Source organism: Nicotiana tomentosiformis, chromosome 9, assembly GCF_000390325.3.
Source record: "Nicotiana tomentosiformis chromosome 9, ASM39032v3, whole genome shotgun sequence".
Classification (NCBI taxonomy): Eukaryota; Viridiplantae; Streptophyta; class Magnoliopsida; order Solanales; family Solanaceae; genus Nicotiana; species Nicotiana tomentosiformis.
Window position 1 is genome coordinate 51,232,054 of NC_090820.1, and position 15,660 is coordinate 51,247,713.

The following is a 15,660-nucleotide window of genomic DNA, read 5'->3' on the forward strand; positions in this document are numbered from 1 at the left end:
GACGAACGGACAGTATGAGCACACTATTCAGATATTGGAGGACATGCTACGCGCTTGTGTCATCGATTATAGGGGCTCTTGGGATCAGTTTCTGCAGCTCGCGGGGTTTGCCTACAACAACAGCTACCAGTCAAGCATTCAGATGGCTTCATATGAGGCTTTGTATGGGAGACGGTGTAGAACTTTGGTGGGATGGTTTGAGCCAGGTAAGGCTACGCTGTTGGGTACTGACTTGGTTCAGGATGCTTTGGACAAGGTTAAATTGATTCAGGAATAGCTTCGCCTGACGCATTCTAGACATAAGAGTTATGCCGACAGGAAGGTCCGTGATGTTGCTTACATGGTTGGGGAGAAGGTTCTGCTCAAGGTTTCAGCCATGAAGGGTGTTATGAGGTTCAGAAAGAAGGTAAAGTTGAGCCCTCGGTATATTGGTCCATTTGAGGTACTTCAAAAGAATCGGGAGGTGGCTTACAAGCTTGCCTTGCCACCTTTTTTGTCGAGTGAGCATCCAGTGCTTCATGTTTCTATGCTCCAGAAGTATGTCGGTGATCCGTCTCATATTTTGGATTTCAGCACAGTTCAGTTGGATGGTGATCTGACTTATAATGTGGAGCCGGTGGCCATTTTGGATCGGCAGGTTCGAAAGTTGAGGTCAAAGGATACAGCTTCAGTGATGGTGCAGTGGAGCGGTCAGCCAGTTCAGGAGGCTATTTGGGAGATAGAGCGGGAGATGCGAAGCAGATATCCACACCTATTAGAGACTCAAGGTACGTTTCTAGACCCGTTCGAGGACGAAAATTTGTTTAAGAGGGGGAGGATGTAATGAACATGCCGGTCGTTTTGAGAGTTATAGCCCCGTTCCCCCATTTACTACTCATTTTATACATTATAGCTGTTATGTGACTTGCTGAGGTAGTTAGTTCAGGTCCGGAGAGATTTCAGAATGAAATGAGACACTTAGTCTCAAGGTTGAAAGCTTATGTTGAAATGGTCGACCGAATGTTGATTTATGTGTAAACAACTCCGGAATGGAGTTTTGATGGTTCCATTAGCTCCGTTGGGTAATTTTGGACTTAGGACCGTGTCCAGATTGTGATTTAGAGGTGCGTAGTGGAATTATGCTTGAAATGGCGAAAGTTGGATTTTTGGAAAGTTTGACCGGGAGTGAACCTTTTGATATCAGGGTCAGATTCTAATTCCGGAAGTTAGAGTAGACCCGTAATGTCATTTGTGACTTATGTGGACATTTTAGGGTCAATGGAACGTGATTTGATAAGTTTCGACGTCGTTTGTAGAAGTTGGAATTCCTTAGTTTCAATAGGCTTGATTTGGGGTGTGATTCATGTTTTTGAGGTTGTTTGATGTGAGTTGAGCGCTCGAATAAGTTTGTATGAGGTTTTAGGACTTGTTGGTATATTTGGTTGAGGTCCCGGGGGCCTCGGGTTGATGCCAGATGGTTAACGGATCAACGGTTGAAGTTGAGAGATTGCTGAAGTTGGACTCTGCTGGTGTAACTGCACCTGCGGAGCTTTGATCGCATGTGCGAGCTCGTAGGTGCGTGCTGGTTTTTGCAGGTGCTAGTTTGGAAGGGAATGTGCAGGTGGCTGCACGTGCGAGGGAATTGCCGCACCTGCATGACCGCATATGCGGCAGGGGGACCGCAAAAGCGGAATTGGGCAAGGGACAGGGTTCCGCAGAAGTGGCTTGGATGCTCGCAGAAGCGAGTCCGTAGGAGCGGAAGAAGCCACAAATGCGGGTGAGTGGCCACTTCTGCGACACCGCAGAAGCAGTTAAGTTTCCATAGAAGCGGAAGTGTTGGACAGAACACTTAAACACAAGGGTTCGCGATTTTGCTTTATTTTAAGCATTTTAAGCTCGAGATTTTGGCGATTCTTGAGAGGATTAAAGGATTCTTGAGGTAAGTCCCTTGTGCTCATTTTCAATCAATAATCTTGCTTCCCCATTGATTTTCCCACCTAGTTGGTGTGTATTTAAGGTGTAAATTGAGAGTTTGAGGCTAGGGATTTGGAGAGTTTTATTTGAGGATTTGGGTAATGATTTGGTGTCGGATTCTGATAAATTTGGTATGGTTGGACTCGTGGTTGAATGGGCTTTTGAGTTTTGTGACTTTTATCAAATTTCAAGAAATAGGCCCGGTCGAGCAAGGCCAGTGCATTCAGAGGACGTTTCGCGAGGCAAAAGTGTGTTGGAATAGTGATTTTCTCGGATTGAGGTACGTACCAGTTCTAAATTTGGTTCTGAGGGTACGAAACCCTTATTTTATGCCATGTGTTTGGTTATTAGGTGACGCACATGCTAGGTGATGGGCGTGTGGGCGTGCACCATAGGAATTGTGACTTGGTCAATTCCATGGAACTGCGTAGTTGAATAATCTGCTGTTATCCATACATTTTCCACATATTAGAGAAGTTGAACTGCAAATCATGTTAGAAATCACGTTTAGACTATGTGTTGACACTGTAGGGACCCACAGAGGTCGTGTACATGTTGAGTTATTTGCTAAATTGTTGTTTTGTACTCAAGCACTATTTTACTTGCATATTACGTTTCAATCTCTACTGTTCATTATTGATGCATTATATCATTTCTGTTTGGGTTGATTATCATGATTTCTGAGAGCTCGAGAGACTTGAGAGGTTGATGACTGATGAAACCGAGGGTATGATTGTGAGGATATTTATGGGATTGGGATGCACACCGCAACATGTTTCATTTATTTATGCTATGATTGGCTTGTTTTAGCGCTTGGGCTGAAGGAGCCCTTCCGGAGTCTGTACATACACCCAATGAGTGCAGGTACCTACTGAGTGCGAGTGCCGAGTGGTGAGCGACTGGGAGGATGGAGTGACTGTAAGGAATGGGTGATTGTGGGGTTGGAGTGAATGGGAGGACTGAGTGATTGCTGCTCTGTGAGGATGCACTTTACTTCATTATTGTTGCACTTCAGCTGTCATATATCACTGTCTTGAAATTTCTGAGAGATCTCATCTTATGTTTCAAATGAACTTGACATGAAATAACTGGGTTGGACTTATTTGTAGAAATTTGAAATCATGCCTACCTTCCTATGTGGAGATTACTGTAATTGAACTTCAATTGTGAAGCTCGTCACTACTTTCAGTTCTTTATTTAGTCTTGTTACTTACTGAGTTAGTTGCATTCACACTACACCCTGCACTTTGTGTGCAGATCCAGGTGTTTCCGGACACGGTGGATGTTTATTTCATCGCACAATTGACCTTTTAGAGATTCCAAGGTAGCTACCCGGCATTTTGCAGAACTTGCCTCTCCTTCCCTATCTTTCCGCGTATTGTATTTAGTTTTAGACTATCATAGACAGTATTTATTTTCCAGAATTGTGAAGTATAGATGCTCATGTAATCTGTGACACCCCGATAGTTGGGAACTTCCGCGTTGAGTTTTGGGTTTTTATCCCTGTTTATGAGAACTTTTATTATTTATACTGCTTTAATTCATTTTCTGTTAAAGGTGTTGGAATTATTTCGTAATGTCGGCTTGCCTAGTACCACGTTAGGCGCCATCACGACATGTTAGGATTTTGGGTCGTGACAGTTGGCAAGGACACAATATTGATATACAAAATATATAAGACTCGTCTACAAGCCTCTAGAGAAAATTGAACTGTATCATGGTCGGGATAGGGCCTCGACCTACCCATCAAACTTGTATATATATATATATATATATATATATATAAATATATAATGGACTCCAAGGTCTAGACCCTGTAACTCCGGGGAAGTGAAGCTTACCAACCAAGCTGATGTTTGGCATTGTCTTCTGGGAAGGTCTATCAGGACCTGCAGGCATGAAATGAAGCGTCCCCAATAAAAGGGACGTCAGTACGAAATAATATACTGAGTAGGTAAGGCAACAAAATAAATAAAAGTTGAAACTGAATTGATAATATAATAACTGAAAGTAACAGGGAGTCAAAGATAATTAGAAGATATGCTTACCTACTGATACTGACTCAACTCTCTCAATATAGTAAGTAAAATAGATGTCCGGCCTTATAAGGCTCGGTATGTGTAACTGCTTTGCCGTAAGAGGCTCTCTCATAGGTGCTCATCCATACTAGGCTCAGTATCTCGGCCATTCTGGGCTCGCTCATAGGCGCTCGGCCAAAGTAGGCTCATTATATAACTTACCATCTGATCAGAGGTTGCCCAATAGGGTCCCGCCCACCGATTTTAGCTCGATGGTGGTAAAAATATTGTAATACTATATATATATAGACTCTCTGATCTCTTGGCTGAAAGAAGATAATACTTAATGAAATATAAAGTCTCGATTAGGGAGAATACTGTAACTTATGAGACTAGGATAATGTACATAAGTTCAAGAATATGAACTTCTCTTTATGTCTCGTTATCAAACACATGTAGTTACAGGATAATGCCAAAATGAAGGAAAGGTTTAGCCTTAACATACCTTATCTCAATCTTCCCAATAACCACGTTGAACTAATCTCTTCGCACCTTTATCTACAACAACGATAATAATACTATCATTAAGTTACGAAAAGTACAACTATCGCACAATGATATACACACTTATTTTATTTTAAAATGGGAAGCATCTCCCGTATAATCTTTAGTTCCTCCCAATTCGATACAACACCAATAACACAAAAACACAATAATAATAACATATATACATTATTTTCCAACCTTATATCCATCACAAAATACAACAAAACAGCCCAACATACCCCAATCACTTCATACACAAAACCACAACCATAGTAGTATCAAACTATTCGAAAATTGTACGACGAACGACCAGTCCACCATTTATCATTTATGTGGTATTTATCCACATAATTTCTCTTCCAAAACTCCATAAAATAGTAGAAAAATATACAATCCAACAACAACACAAAACAGCCCAGTAAATAGTCCAATACAAGTTGAATAACTCGATCTCACGGCTTTCGATCACCGTCCTGTGAGTTCTTACAATTATAGAACGAGTTTCTATAATTTTACAGCAGAAAAAATGGATGAAATAAAGTAGTATACTTTCCTTATTTGGTGAATATCTCAGCTCCTATCTTGGTCCTTCAACCCTTAGGTGTTTCTCCAACTAGAACTTGAAAAGAATAGAAAATCAATTATGGTTTGTGTTAAATTTTTAGGAGAATTTTTCCAGGGCTTATCTCTGATTTTTAAGCTCTATAATGAGTGATAAATATGAAGGAATTAATCCCTTAAAAGTTTTCTTTTTCCGACCCGAAATAGACCCTTTTTGGACATATTTAGTCCTCTCATTTGAGCAAGTAGGTGACACACCTACTTGTTACCTATACAGTCTGTGCAATCTCTCCAAAATACATATATCTCTCTACTACAATGTCTTATTCCAAAACGATTTAATGCGTTAGAAACTAAACTTATAGATATTCAATTTGATGGGTGGATCACCCCGTAACTCTAAGTATATTGGGAGAAAAGCACAGTGACATTTTACCCAAATTTCAGTAAAACTTATGAACGTAATGTGTGATGAATTTCATAGACTTTTGTTCCACAACTCGCTTGACTTCAAAAATTAACACGCAACTATGATACGACTAAAATAACTCATATCATAACCTCCTTATCATGTTAACCACCATAGTCTCACCCCAAAAGTACATGTTATAACATTCCCAACTGGTCGACTTTTATCGAAACTTATTTTCTTAAACTCATTTAGCTTCTAAGCATTCCAACCCTCTTTGTACTTGGTATTCATTATCTTAAGTATTTGTAACCTCCAAGTTAACATGATTAACTTACTTTATGTACTTTCAAAGATGATCTCACTTCTTATCTTACATCAATTGACTTGCGACATACTTTTACGTACGAAAACATGGGGTGTAACAACTTTGTACTATTTTTTATATTTATACCTGGTTAGAAAGATTGAATTGCACGAAGGGTGCTTCGGTACTGTGAGGATGTGTGACTATGCACGACGGGTGCTTTCGTGGTATGAGGTTGAGAGATATTGCACGATTGGTATTTTCGTGCAGTGAGGATGAGTGATATTGCACAATGGGAGTTTTCATGTTTTGAGGATGAGTGATATATGCACGATTGGTGTTTTTGTGCTATTGATATGAAATATTTTAATCTCTCATTGTTTACACAGATTGTGAATTCAACTCTGTGGTATCACAATCATTATCTTGTTCTTTTGGATTTGAGATGTGGAGATAGATTTGGTTATGATTTTTGAAGACCATATTTGATTATTTACTTTATGTGGATCATTTTACTACATTCTCACCATTTCTATTATTATCTCTGCAATATTAATTTATCTGTTATTTTCTTGTTCGTTCTCTTGCTTATTTACCACAAATATATATATATATATATATATATATATATGTAGGTGTCTTGTCTTAGCCTCGTCACTACCTCGTCAGGATTAGTCTCGATACTTACGGAGTACATTAAGTCGATTGTACTCATACACTATTTTTGCAATTCTTGTGTAAAATTTTGCCATCAGACCCAGTGGCACTCAGAGGACGGACTAGCTTGTTTTGTTGAGCAGACTCGGGGTAGTGCTGCACTCTTGTACGCTGGCCTTGAAGTCACATTTATTTTAATTATGCTACTATTTATTACTTCAAATAGTGTACTTATTATTTTAAACGTTGTATTTAGTAATTATGTAGAAGCTCAGGTACTCCATAACACCAATTCTGGGAGGTTACTAGATGAATATTTGGTGTTAGTCTTGTTATACATTACTGAGTTTTATTCTCTATTGTGATATAACGTTGTTTATTGTATAGTTATATTCCTCTATTTTAAGTGTTGGCTTTCCTAACAAGCAGTGTTAGGCGCCATCACCACCCCCTTGCTCATGAATTTAGGCTGTGACAAGTTGGTATCATAGTCTTAGGTTGTATAGGTCTCACCACTCATGATCAAGGTTGGTGGAGTGTTAAGGATCGTCATAGAGACTTATGTACTTATATTCGATAGGCTATAAGGCTTTTAGGAAACTTCCCTTTCTTTATTTATAGGGTTGATATGAGGTTGGAATTTTCTTTCTTTCTTTTGTGTATAAAGAAATAAACTTCCAGAGGTTCGAAATTGATTTGGGCGTATGTTCAGACTTGAATTTGGATGTTCCTAGAAGGTTTTGGCTCTATTTGTTGAAAGTTGGCAATTTTATGGTTTGATAAGTTCATAAGTTTCAGGGGTTGACTTCGATATTATCGGGCTAGGATTATTGTTCTGAAAGTTGGAATAGGTTCATTTTATCATTTGAGACTTGTGTACAAAGTTTGGTTGTGATTTGGAATGTTTACTTGTGATTCAGACCCGTTTGGCGAAGGTTGATGGTTTGAAAGTGACGAGAAAGATCTTGATCTTTGATTCTTGGTGTTGATGTTATTTGTGGTGTTTCTTGCCTTTGGATATGTTTGGAGGATGTATTTGGATTTGTTGGTATGATTGGACGGGGTTTTGAGGGGATCAGGTGAGTTTCGGTCCATTTCTAGGTCTTTTTCAGTTGCTAATTTTTGCCTACAGGCGTATTCATCGCGATCGCGGACCTCTAGGCCACATTCACGAAGAGTAAATTGTTGTTTGGGTCTTGTGAATTGCGATCGCGGTGGTATTGTTCACGATCGTGCATAAGAAATTTCCATTGTCACTGGGCTTATTTCTGGAGCTTATATCTTGCAATACATAAGGAATTTGGAGATGATATAAAAATTAAAAGTTGTAGTCTTTTGTGTCTAATTTTTAGAAAATTAAACTGTTTGTTTTTTAGATTTTTATACAAAAAGGTATGGATATTATACTAGAGTATGTATGGAAAGATTTATGAAAGTTTGTTCGAATTTGTTCATCGCGATCGCGGAGGTTTTTCGCAGCAATCGCGAAGGGTAAAATCGTGTTGGGCATTTTTTGAACCGCAATCGCGTGGTTGATGACCAAGATCATGAAGAAGGAGCCCTAGCAGGGGTATTGAATGCCTAATTTCGGGATTTTGAGCTCATTTTCACAAATTTTGAGGCTCGGAGACCGGACCAAAGCAATTTTGGAGATGCATTTCACCCAAATCATGAGGGTAAGTGTTCCTAACTTGATTTTGATTATATCTCATGAATCCCTATGGATGTTTACACCTAAAATATGGAATCGCAACGTGAAATTTAAATTTTTTGGCAAAACCTTTCTAAAGTAAAATATTGAGATATGAACATCGATTCATAGTCAGATTTGGATGAAACTTGTATGGTCGAACTAGAATTCAAATGGGCTGTCAGAATTTGTGAGTTTGGTCGGGTTTCAAAGTGCGGGCCCGGATTTACCTTTTTGGTTGACTTTGAGTATTTGATTAAAGATTCGACCTTTATCGCTTGAGTTTGATTCCTATGGCATTATTTGATGTTATTGAGATATTTTTGGGTAGAATCAAGCCATTTGGAGGACGATTCATGTGGGAAGGAATTTTTAGAGTTTTGATTTGGCTTTTTTGAGGTAAGTATCTTACCTAAACATGGTTGCAGCACTAGCCTCCTGAGCTAATAGTGATAGCTACGTGCTATGGATGGCGCACATGTCAGGTCTTGAGCCCATGTGCGTGCATCGGGGTATTATCCATGTTCAGGGTATTATCCATGTTCGGGGTAGTGCTTAGGCTACGATATGCCTTGAATTGATTGTTAAGACTCATGCTATTATGTTTCTTTTGATTGTACCCCTTTGTGAGCTAATTGGATCATGTTAGAGGTTACATATAAGTTAATCCCATGATCGTACATTATAACTGCTATTTGTTGATAAAATTGCCTAATTTGAGCCATAGTAGTACACTTTGCACAGGCATACACCTTAGCATGTAACTTATATAAGTCCATGAGAATGTAATATGATATCCATTGTTCATGTACATGTATTCTTGTATATATGTTTTCTGTGTGATATGGACTGGACTGATATTTGACGACCCGATAGGTCGTTTTGAGTACTAGAACCTTTTTCTATGTTCGGAGACCTGCCATAGATCCATTTGATATTATATGAATTGCGTGCATGATCATTTTTCGGAAAACGTTTATGTGAAATTTTGAAGAAAACATGATTTTTGACTTAAAATAAGGTTGGGGTTGACCACGGTCAATAATCTTAGTAAACGATCTCAGATCGGTGTTTTGACAATTCTAGTAGGTTCGTATGATATTTTTGAACTTGTACATCCATTTGGTTGGGGTCTCGGGTGGCCCGTGAGCATTTTAGTGCATTATGTTAAAAATGAATAAATGAGTTTCAAAGTTAAAATTCTGAGTTTTGATGATTGATTCTTTATATTTGATATTATTTTGATGATTTGAGTTAGCGGAAAGTTTGTATAATGTTATTACACTTGTTTGGATGTTCGAATTGGAGCCCGAGGGGCTCCAGTGAATTTCAAATGCATTATGCTTGAGTTTGGAACTGCTGATGCTCAATAGTTTCTAGTGTGAAGTTGCAGGTATCGCATTTACAAGAACTTGATCGCAATTGCGAGACTCGAGTTTGCGATATCTGGCTTGAAAATGCGAACATGGGCTGGGGGCTGAGTCTTTGCATTTGCGAAGAAAGGTTCGCTTTTGTGAACTGTGTGTGATCGCTTTTGCGGCTCTTATGTCGCATTTGCGACACTATGTTATGTAGAGTAGCTTCACATTTGCGAAGCTTGGATCGCATTTGCCAGTAGGGAGTCCTTCACAAATGCAAACATAATGTCGCATATGCAACTACTGTAAGGTTGGGACACTGACCACATTTGCGATCAGTGGTTCTCTTTTGCGATGGTCGCAATTGCGAACATTTGTTCGCAATTGCGACATCTGCAGCTAGATAAAAGTTGAAAAAATTAGGATCGAGGCCAGAAATAATCGAGATCGAGCATGATCGACTTCGAGTAAGTCGTAATAACGAAATGGCGAGATATCAGTAATCGGTCGAAAGTCAGGGCAAAAATCGTGGAACAGATCAAATCAAACCGGTTATTAGCGCCAACCATGGGATCTACCTCCGTTATTAGAGTTATACCTTATTTAGGATTCCTCTATTATATAAAGAGGGGTCCCATTCACTTGTAAAAGGAATTATTATTCACTAATAAGAATATACATATACGCTGCTTTCTTTGTTTTACTTACTATTCATCACTGTTCATCACTGTTTGTTCAATCCTCTGTTGTTCTTATTAACTAACCTCGAGATTATCTCGAATCGAGGTCGACGCATTGTTTGCAGACTGATTTGATTTATTTTATTATCGAATTTATCTATTTAATTCGTTGTTTATCAATTGGTGCTGGTTTAAATCACATATCCTTAAAACCACACTAAAGTTTAATTGTTACTCAATTTTTAGGGTAAACAGTTTGGCACCCACCGTGGGGCTAAGGATAATAGTGATTGTTCAGTAATGATTCTGGTAAATGCATTATTTTATGCTTGTTCTTGTCAAGTATCTTTTCTTTCACGTTAAAACATGTCAAACTCACAAAACGCATCCACACACGGTGACAATAGCTTCGGATTCCACGGTGAAAACGAAAATGTGATTGCTCCAGAAGTCGAGGTGCCACAGGCGAATTTCGGGGGAGCACCGGTTGCCAACCCAGTCGATGTCAGTTCACACGTTGCTCTAAATGCGGGCCTAGGCGCAGGTCTCGATAGGAGCGTACGTAGAGAAGGCTGATCTAGTGACCAAGGAACACAGGGTAGAAGTGATGAAGGAGTCAATCTCTAAGTGATATTCGAGATGCTTCAGAATCAGCAAGCCGCTATTACTCAGTTAGAAAATCAACATAGAGCTTCGAATAGAGTCGAGCCAGAAATTAATAACCATACCGAGCCAGCACCGGAAAGGTCGAATGGTAACGAATCGGGGACTGATCCTGCGATAATGAAAATGCTCGAGGAGCTCACCAAAAGAATTGAATCGGGGGAGAAGAGAATCGAAGCCAATGATAAAAAAATGGAGACATACAATTCTCGAGTTGACCAGATACCGGGGGCACCGCCAATCTTGAAAGGGATGGATTCGAAAAAGTTTGTACAAAAGCCGTTTCCTCCAAGTACGGCTCCGAAGCCTATTCCAAAGAAGTTTCGTATGCCAGACATACCCAAATATAATGGGACCACCAATCCCAACGAGCATGTTACTTCATATACATGCTCCATCAAGGGTAACGATTTAGAAGATAATGAAATCGAATTTGTGCTGTAGAAACAATTCGGAGAGACCCTTTCGAAGGGAGCAATGATTTGGTATCACAACCCGCCACCAAATTCCATCGACTCATTTGCCATATTAGAAAATTCTTTCGTAAAGGCACACGCCAGGGCCATAAAGGTTGCAACGAGGAAATTGAAATTTTTCAAGGTAAGACAAAGGGATAATGAAATGCTGAGGGAGTTCGTATCCCGATTTCAAATGGAACGCATGGAGTTGCCACAGGTCACAGATGATTGGATCGTTCAAGCTTTCACCCAAGGATTGAATGAGCGGAGTTCGATAGCATCACGTCAGTTTAAATAAAATTTGATCGAGTATCCAGTTGTAACTTGGGCAGATGTGCACAATCGATATCAATCGAAGATTAGGGTCAAGGACGACCAATTAGGAGCCCCTTACAGTTCAGTACATCCAAACAGGTCGGTAGTTAAAAACCAGGGGGACGTCGACAGGGAGCCAAGATCAAACAGAGACCGATATCAACCATATACCGCAGATCGAAGGAACAATGGTTCAGGACACAATTCTGCCCCAGAGCGATAGAAGAAGTGATCGAGGACAGAATTCTCGGGAACATATGAGCAAAAGTGGTTTTGAAAATTATGTCGATCCCTAGAGGAACCTCAGTTATCGGGCATTATATCGACAATCGGAAGGATCAATGATATTAGGTGGCCCAGACCCATACAAACCGATCCTTCCCAAAGAAACCCAAATTTGATGTGCAAGTATCATGGTACGCATGGTCACATGACCGAGGATTGCAGGCAATTAAGAGAAGAGGTAGCCCGTCTATTCAATGAGGGACACCTTCGAGAGTTCCTCAACGATCGAGCCACGAATCATTTCAAAGAAATGGACTCCAACAAGAAAAATGAATTGGAGGAACCCCAACATGTCATTCATATGATCGTCGGTGGGGTCGACATTCCACAGGGACCTATATTCAAACGCAGTAAGGTATCAATCACTAGGGAAAACCGAACCCGAGATTATGTGCCCAAAGGCACTTTATCTTTCAATGATGAAGAAGAAGAAGGCATTTCTCAGCCCCACAACAATGCTCTGGTAATTTCTATCTTATTAAATAAAGTTCAAGTTAAGCGTGTTTTAGTGGATCCAGGTAGCTTAGCGAATATCATCCGATTAAGGGTCGTGGAGCAGCTCGGCCTACAAAATTAAATTGTGCTCGCAGCTCGGGTATTAAACGGCTTCAATATGGCCATTGAAACAACTAAAGGAGAGATTATTCTTCCGGTGAACGTGGTTATAACCATTCAATATACCAAGTTCCACGTAATCAAGGGCGACATGAGGTACAATGCCCTACTCGGAAGCCTTGGATCCACAATATGAGGGCAGTCCCTTCGACTCTCCACCAAATGATGAATTTCCCGACGTCGGCCGGTGTAAAAACAGTATACTGGGAGCAACCTACTACAAAGGAAATGTTTTCTCAATGAGGTAACGCTGATATCGACACTATCAATCTCAGAAAGGTCGAGCATCAAAAGTAAACAGGAAGTCAAATAGCAATCACAGCCACCAGCCTCGACCGAATTAGGGAAGTAGGAGATAGAAGAAGAAGAGGAGGATTTTCTGACTCCTCGAACTTTTATTGTTCCCAAAGATTATGATGCCACCAAATCACCGGTCGAAGAGATGGAACAGGTTATATTGATCGAGTACCTTCCCAAGCGAAAGGTATACTTTGGAACGGGATTAACCCCTTAACTCAGGAAAAAGCTTATTCAATTTCCTATTGATAATATATATTGTTTTGCTTGGTCCCATTTAGACATGGAAGGGATCCCACCGGAGATAAAAATGCATTGGCTAAGCCTGGACCATAGGTTCAAACTGGTGAAACAAAAGAGAACACCCCAGTCCGAGGTAAAGCCGGCATTCATAAAGGACGAGGTAACTAAACTTCTTAAAATAGGATCCATTCGGGAGGTGAAATATCCCGAATGGTTAGCCAATGTAGTTGTAGTCCCTAAAAGGGGGAACAAACTTAGAATGTGTGTAGATTATAAGGATTTAAACAAGGCGTTCCCCAAATATTCTTTTCCACTGCCTAATATCGATCTCATGATCGATGCCATGGCCGGCCACGAGATCCTTACTTTTCTCGATGCCTACTCCGGGTACAATCAAATCCAAATGAACCCGAAGGACCGAGAAAAGACTTCATTTATCACAAGTATGGAACATATTGTTATAATGTAATGCCCTTCGGGCTAAAAAATACAGGAGCTACTTACGAATGCCTAGTAAATAAAATGTTCGAAGTACAAATAGGAAAATCAATGAAAGTTTATATTGATGACATGCTAGTTAAGTCCCTGCACGCAGAGGACCATTTGTCTCATTTGCAGGAAACGTTCGATATTTTAAGGAAATACAACATGAAGCTCAACCCCGAGAAATGTGCTTTCGAGGTCGGTTCGGGCAAGTTCCTTGGCTTCATGGTATCGAATCGGGGGATCGAGATCAACCGCGATAAAATCAAGGCCATCGAGACCTCACAGTCATGGATAGTGTAGAAGTCATGCAGAAGCTAACTTGACGGATAGCTGCCTTAGGCTGATTTATTTCGAGGTCATCGGATCGAACCACATATTTTTAACTCTGCTCAAAAAGAAGAACGATTTCATCTAGACCCCGGAATGCCAACAGGCATTAAAAGAATTGAAGCGATACCTATCGAGCCCACCACTGCTTCACACTCCAAAGGCAGATGAAAAACTTTACTTGTACTTGGCAGTATAGAAAATCACGGTAAGTGGTGTCCTAGTTCGAGAAGAGCAAGGTACGCAATTTCCACATTTGGAGAAGCAGAAACTAGATATCCACATTTGGAGAAATTGGCACTTGCACTGATAAACGCCTCTAGAAATTTAAGACCATACTTTCAATGTCACCCCATATGCATATTAACCACTTACCCACTTCGTAATATTTTGCACAAACCCAAACTATAGGGACAATTGGCCAAATGGGTCGTCGAACTCAGTGGGTACGATATCGAATATCAACCCCGGACGGCCATCAAGTCTAAAATTTTAGCAGACTTCGTGGCCGATTTCACGCTAACCCTCGTACCCGAAGTCGAAAAGGAACTCTTGTTAAAATAGGGTACATCATCGGGGGTATGGACCCTTTTCACAGACGGTGCTTCGAATGTGAAGGGGTCCGGGCTAGTCATTATTTTGAAGCCGCCCACAGGTAGCACTATTAGGCAATATATCAAAACTTCTAGGTTGACTAACAATAAGGCCGAGTACGAGGTCGTGATTGTAGGTCTCGAGCTAGATAAAAGCTTTGGAGCAGAATTCATTGAAGCCAAGTGTTACTCTTTACTGGTGGTGAACCAAGTAAACAAACCCTTCGAAGTTCGAGAGGACAGAATGCAAAGGTATTTGGATGAGCTACAGGTAACCTTGCACTATTTCAAGGAATGGACTTTACAGCATGTACCTCGAGAACAAAACAGTGAGGCCGATGCACTTGCAAGTTTAGGGTCATCGGTCGAGGAAGAAGAGATCAGCTCGGGGACTGTCGTTCAACTCTCGAGATCCGTGATTACGGAAGGTCATGCCGAGATAAACTCTTCAAGCTTAACCTGGGATCAGAGGAATAAATATATTAAATACTTGAAGAATGGAAAGCTCCCATCGAACCCTAAAGAGTCGAGGGCCCTACAAACCAGAGCTGCTCGATTCACATTGGCTGAAGATGGAACATTATACAGAAGGACATTCGATGGACCATTGGCATTATGCTTAGGACCAGGAGACACCGATTATGTTATGTGAGAGGTCCATGAAGGCACTTGTAAGAACCACTCTGACGCCGAATCACTGATTCACAAAATCATTAGAGTAGGATACTACTAGATAGCATGGAAAAAGACACTAAGGAGTTTGTTCGAAAACGTGATAAATGTCAAAGGTTTGCACCGATGATCCATCAGCCCAGAGAACAACTTCATTTAGTCCTATACCCATGGCCATTCATGAAATGGGGGATGGATATCATCGGCCCTCTGCCATCGGCCCCAGGTAAAGACAAGTTCATTTTATTTATGACTGACTATTTCTCCAAATGGGTTGAAGCACAGGCATTCGAGAAAGTGAGAGAGAAAGAGGTTGTAGACTTCATCTGGGATCACATCGTATGTCGATTTGGGATACCGGCCGAAATAGTGCGTGACAATGGAAAACAATTTCTCGGGAGCAAAGTGACGAAATTCCTCGAAGACCACAAAATAGAAAGGATATTATCAATGATGTATCACCCTAGTGGGAATGGACAGGCCGAATCGATGAACAAGACTATTATTAAAAACCTAAAGAAAAGGTT